At 39.1% G+C, this 6,865-nt stretch overlaps 1 pseudogene; it reads left to right on the top strand.

The window, feature by feature from the left end:
* The first annotated feature begins 5,522 nt into the window (after positions 1 to 5,522).
* On the top strand, positions 5,523 to 6,330 carry LOC149099553 (uncharacterized; annotated as a pseudogene).
* The last annotated feature ends 535 nt before the right edge of the window (positions 6,331 to 6,865 follow it).

Genomic DNA, 6,865 nt, shown 5'->3' with positions numbered 1-6,865 from the left:
TTGCTAGAAGTTCCAACAAGTGATTTCAGGTTAATTTCTTTAGAGATGGGAAACAAAAGGGCAACCAATCTCATGAACATCTTAGAAAATTGTTTTTGTATGGTTGGCCTGCCATTTCATCTCTGTTTTTATTTAAATTGTTCTTTCTGTGAGGATTTTGCAGACTTTTATTGAATCCAGGTGTCTACGGAGGAATTCCCAGTAAGGGTTGGGTTAAGATGTAAAAGGGAATGGCTGAATAAATGTTAACGCCCCCTTTTCCTCTTAAAAAATTTGCATAAGTCATACGTTATTAGTATTACTCGCTAAGGGCTATACTAAGAAACCGTCTCCTTCTCTGTGGGTTTTAGTGTTATTTTTAGGTAACTTTATTTTATTTATCTCGATTATTCTGAATTTTTTGAGTAGCTCAAAAAGCGCAGTCGTTTAGCTCGAACGTACGGTCGCACTTGTATACTACACTGTACTGCACTACGTTACACTACACAATTTTTAAATTTAAATCACTTTTAGGAGTTTTTTGACTGCTGCATTCTTAAAAAAATGAACAAAGACAGTATGTTTGCTCCTGACGACTGAAGAATCAAGTTGCACATCTCATACATTTACTTTTACCGAGAGTGGCTCTGTAATGGCAGATGTATAAGTACAAGGTTGATCGAAACTCAAATTACTGTTGAACAGACTGCTCACTTCAGTTTACTGAGTGGAAAGAAGCTATCAGAGATAACTGCCAGGCCATTTCACAGGGAAATAGGATGTCATTATTCATGGCCATGAACTGCCTCTTTGGCGAAGCACGGACTCCGAAGATCTCGTGTGGGTTTTTCAAAATGGTCGAAGCATGGCCAGACAACGTTGCTAGTGGCTGGACACGATCCACCCATCGACATTACTATCTACTCAGATGTGCCTATGAATCCTGGCCCACAATACGGGAATAAGATAGAGTCTTTACCTACAAACAGTACAAAGATGAAACCAAAAGATCGGTCGCACCATTATTCAAATTTGGTTCAAGTTCCATTGACTGCAGCAGCAATTGTTTACAACAATAGACCACGGCTAATAAGGTGTTGTGTCTTGAATGCCCAGTCAATTAGAAACAAAGGGCCTGACTTTGTTGACTATGTTTGTGATCTTAAAGTCGACTTTGCTGTTATTACCGAAACCTGGTTGAAATCTGCTGATTCCGCTGCTAGGATTGCTGCTACACCGCCAGGATATCAGCTATTTGATCATCCTCGCCCAGACAGAAATGGTGGCGGCACTGGTATTTTGGCTCAGGACTCGCTTGTTGTTAAACAAGCTAGAGCAGGTATTTGTGATACCTTTGAGTACTCTGAGTGGATTAGTGTGTCCGGCTCTGCGCATCTCCGCCTAGTTGTCATCTACAGGCCGCCCTACTCATCAAGTCATCCACTTACTGTGGGTATGTTCGTCACAGAATTTGCTGACTGCCTAGAATCGGTTGTCATGACAACTGAGCCTCTTGTGCTGGCTGGTGATTTTAATATCCATGTTAATATCAAGACTGACAACGACGTGGCTAACTTTTTAGACCTACTGTCATTGATGGGCTTACATCAGCATATCGACTTTCCTTCTCATATCTCTGGGAACACTTTGGATTTGCTGATATCCAGAACTTTGAATTCTGATCTTATACAAGATGTCCGACCTGGTACCTATTTCTCTGACCACTGTTTAGCACTTTTCACTATAAATATTTTGATACCTCAACTGTCATGAAAGAAGGCATCTTTTAGGAAAACAAAGGCTATTGACATAACAGCATTTATGGAGGATTTGTCTGCTTCAGGATTGTGCCAGGACCCACCATCTGAGCCTGTGAAATTGATAGACTGTTACAACACCACGCTTGCTGGATTACTTGATCGTCATGCGCCGCTAAAAACCAAAACTGTCACGGTTAGACCCCAAGTATCTTGGTACTCGGAGGAAATCTGTGAGGCTAAGAGAGCACGCAGGCGCACCAAAAGGAGATGGAGAACTACCAGGTCTGTCGCTAATCTCGTTTTATTCAAATGACACAAAAACCATGTTATGCATTTGCTGAAAGAAGCAAAATCAGCTTTTCTAACGGATTTTATCAGCCAGAATTCTAACAACCAGGTCAAGTTATTTCGTGCTGTGAAAAACCTTCTAGTGGAAAAGAACTCATTATGCTTCTCGGACTATACGGACAAATGCATGGTGTAATTGCTGATTGAGGCAAGGTAGTTCTTTTTGAATATGGATGCCTCCTTTATCTTGAGTTGAAAGCTGGTAGTGGCGTGATCTAAAGTATGAAAGCAGTCTATTGAACACAGTGAGCGACAACGTTCAGAATTCTGAAGATATTTCAAAATGTGAGAGGCCTTATCAATGGCTAAATGCTCACATACGTACGTATGGTTGGACAATTTTCAATGCTCTAAAATTTTATTTTATCGTAGGTATGTTGACGACACTTTTTGTTTATTTCACTTGGAGCACGATGCTGTTATATTTTTTGACTACATTAACTTGAGGTACCCCAACATAAGGTTTACTATGGAAAAGAACTTAATCGCAAATTACCCTTTCTAGATGTTCTTATTGATAATAGTGACTCTAATTTTTTCCTAACTAGGGTTTACCGTAAGAAAACATTTACTGGGTTATTAACTAATTATTTTAGCTTCACCTTGTACTCATATAAAGTAGGTCTCATTAGGACTCTTGTTGACAGGGCCTACAAGATCAACAACACTTAGTTGGGGTTACACAAGGACATAACCAACCTTACTGAAATTCTCAAAAAGAACCTTTTCCCTGCCCATTTAATTGAAAAAGTGGTTAACCGTTACATCACTGGGACCCATAGCAATCATTGTCCCCGTGGCTACCCCCTTACCACCTCACCCACGTTTTACTTTAAGCTGCTGTACATAGACCATTTTTCTGTCATCACTCAGAAGAAGATTTGACACTTAATCAAGGGCTATTGTAATGATTTAGACATCAAATTAGTCTTTTCTTCCTTTAAGATAGGTAACCTTTTTGGTGTGAAAGACCCTATCCACGCTGGCCTTTGTTCACATGTGGTTTATAAGTTAACATGTGTGGGGTGTAATGCCTGTTATTTTGGCGAAAACCACCCGACATTTTTCCACATGTGTACGTGAGCACTTAGCCGTTGATAAGGCCTCTCACATTTTGAAATATCTTCAGAATTCTGAACGTTGTCGTTCACTGTGTTCAGTAGACTGCTTTCATATTTTAGATCACGCCACTACCAGCTTTCAACTCAAGATAAAGGAGCCTATCCATATTAAAAAAGAACTACCTTGCCTTAATCAGCAATTACACCATGTAAATCTAAAATTATCCTTTTAATTTACACCTTTTCAAGTTCTTTTATTACTATTTGTCTTAATTAGCATTTTTGTCTACTCATTATTCAACTTGCTTTGTAATCATTCAACTGAAGATGACAGAAGTTCTGTCGAAACATGTCTTGTAAACTTAAAAAATTGGTCGTTTTCTTTAAAATCAGTAGAAAGTGAATTGCAAGTCCAGCAGGCACAGTATGTAGAAGCTCTAAGGCTTCCCCTACAGTCACATGCACAAGACACTGAGCTTGAAATAAGCCTTCAAGAGAATGCGGCTGACTTCTTCCCTGAAGTTCACGTCACAAATGAATGGAAAACAGAGGAGCTTGCAACAATCTGGAAAGATGTTGAAAACAAGACAGACTCGAGAAGAGGACGTCAATTGCTCCAAAGCAGAAATAATTGAGTATACCTTTATCAGGATCTTGAAATCGTCAATCAACTTTTGATTTTAGAGAAGTCTGCTTGGCAGTTGTGAAGGGAGAGGGAAAGGGGAGAAATTACTAGCAAGCATGAGAGGAGAAGGGACAGGGTGCAACACTTGTGAGTGACTTATCTAAGTTACCAGATAAGCAAAATAGGACAGCTGTATTCTCAGCAGCTTGGATGAAATTACTGTCAAATTTTCAATCTGGAGTCTTCCCAGAAGCGGTTAATTGTTGAAAGATTTTTAGTCAGCCAACATTTCAACATCAAAGTGGTCCATGCAGTTATTAGCCTTGTTCATGAATTGGTTTATACCTGTGTCCATTCACATATTCAGGGTCAGAAAATGTCTGATACAACTTTGGATACAAGAAGATCGAGGCTGTGTATGGAGTCAGATGAAACCCTTTACAGATCTTGTGGAGCGGCACTTCACAGAATGATTAAGCTTCGAAGAGAATTTTTACAATGGAGGAAACGTCATGGGAGGGTTTTGCGTGAGAGAAAGGGAATTATGGAGCTCGACCTTGATTTGCTTCAGGACCTTACAATGGAAGACAAATCATCCCTTTAACCAAGTCTGCAAAACTTAGATGAAGGAAATCTTGTTTTTCCAAGAACTGAACTTATTCCTTTCCTCAGGCATGTAGATGATAATGTATGTGAGTTCACATGCGACTCAAACCTAAAAAGGTTTCCTACAAAATTTCTTGAGATGTGTCGGAGTTCTGTGCTTACTAACAAGGAACTGGAAGTAGATTTTAGGTTGCTTATTGCCGCTCTATCCTCAGCCAAAGTTGCCTCAAACTGTGAAGTCGTGGATTGACTTTTCAAAGCCTTACTTCCAAAGTTACTGAACACAAGTTCATGAATGCTAAGGTCAAGAGAGACCTCAAGAAGGACAGCAAGGTTATGGACACAGATGAAATGCTCACACCTAAACTCAAGTCATACACAGTGTCTACCAAATGCAAGTAAATCGTATTGCTATTTTCTAACTTGCACACTTATTTGCAACCAAGTTAATGAACATTGTCATGTTGATTTTCAAGGTCATAATATCTTTATTATGTACCATGTTTTATAATTGTTGAATAGCTCCTTGACAAAATTTCAGCAATTTGGGAATAGAAACTGGGGCCTGAAAAAATATTCATTGATTCTCGACTTGTATTTTTTTTAACTATTGGAATTATTACGTTGTATATTTCACCCAGTTTAGGGTCCCCAGATCCAGAGTGAGATTCTGATTTTTGAGCCAGCAATTGGCATTTTCAGTGATAGCTTTCTTGGGATCATTTGCCATGATGATCATGCCACCCCATTGCTGTTCACATGCTGATGGCTATCAATAATGGTACAAAGGCCATTGCTCTTGATGAAAACCCCCACAGTCATATTTTGTGAAATCATCACACCATAGTTGTCTGTATATGATACCTGGATCACTCCTTTGATGTGGTCAACTGAATCCTGAAATTCATTAGCATTTGTAAATGCAAATATCTGATCAGCTGATTCTACACTAAATAAATCCCCTACTGCATTGACAACATCTTCTACATCAAGGTAAACAGCAGTATTGCTATACAGTTCATCATAAACCTCATTTCCATCACAGATGGCATTAACAAAGAAACTAAACCATATATCTGGAAGTTGATTACAGAGAAGTGACAAATCTAATTTATTCTGGAAGCAGAAAGCCCCAAATTTCACTGCAATTAGGGTACATGCATTGCTACGAAAACCTATCTTCAATCATGGGCTGGGAAATGCTTGTTGGGAAAGTAAAAATGCAGAGGCAATCTGACAGCCTTTGACAGGGTATCACCAAGGTGCTTTATGGCCGATGCTACTTTAAATCTTAAAAGGAAAAAGCGTGGAAGTAATTCAAGTACCTCTGACAACAAATTGAGGTCTCTGGAAGAAAAAAAGGCCAGAGATAAGCCTTTGAACGTTGACTTAGTGTCGTCTTCAGGGGACAAAATTCTGCAACACATAGAAATGACTCACAACCTTGATGCAAAAGTTGACCTTATTCTTTCTCGAACAAGATCAGGTGAAGTCGAAGGGTGCCATTAAAGATACAGATGATGGCCTCCAAGCATTGAATTCCATTGTTGAAGCAAGTAAGACCGCTGATGATAGAGTTAAGAATTACTGCGATGATGAATACAAGGATCTACAAGATCAATTGTTGTAAGCGGAGGTTTATCAACGGCACGAGAATCTTCCTTTTTATGGCATAGAAGAGAAGACCGGCACTAAGGAAGATACCCAATCCGTTCTTCAAGAATTCTTTGTGCAAGTGCTGGAGATTCAGCCAGGAGAAGTTCAAAAAATTGAGTTCCAAAGGGTGCATAGAGTAGGAAAAACAAACGTAGAGACAAAGCCAAGAGCGATAATAGCGAGGTTTCTGAGTTATCAAGATCGAGAATTTATCTTTTCCAAGTCAAGTCTTTTGAAAGATTCTCAGTTTGGCATCTCAGCGGACTTACCGAAGGAGATCATTTAAAGGCGTAAGGAGCAGTTTAAGAAGTTGATTGAGGCAAGAAAATCCGGTAAGCTTGCATTTTTCAGTCGTGCAGAGCCTGACAAGCTTTATATTGACAGAGTTTTGGTACCGTTATGAACTGACACTCGTGTTTTGCTAGCAAAATTTCGTTGTCATGTCATTAAGATCTTTCTCTATAGTTGCTTAAATTTACAATGTATGTTAGCATAAGATAGCAATGTCAAACAGTATATTTGAGGATGGTCAGGGTATGTTACGTTGACTATATGAATTTCATGTTTAGGGTTACAGGGATGTTATTGTTTGTTGTTCTGCGTCAAGCTTACATTTAAGGCCATAAGGTGGTAGATTCTTTTTTGGAGAGTCGACATCCAACATGAATTGGGCATTCACCATCTTTTGTAGTTTCAGTGTCCCGTTCGGTGTTTTTTCAATTCGATCCACAGTAGTGAAGCAGTTTTTTCTGGTTACTGTGAAATATGTCATTAAGGTTTCAGTGTCTCGTGTTGCGTGTTTTTATTTTTTGTAAAGTAATTTACTGCAT

The sequence above is a fragment of the Orbicella faveolata genome, unplaced genomic scaffold (genome assembly GCF_042242905.1).
Source record: "Orbicella faveolata isolate gen_17 unplaced genomic scaffold, um_ofav_v1 contig_46, whole genome shotgun sequence".
Classification (NCBI taxonomy): domain Eukaryota; kingdom Metazoa; phylum Cnidaria; class Anthozoa; order Scleractinia; family Merulinidae; genus Orbicella; species Orbicella faveolata.
Note: the sequence above shows the minus strand (reverse complement) of the source record. Positions and strands in the feature narration are given on the sequence as shown.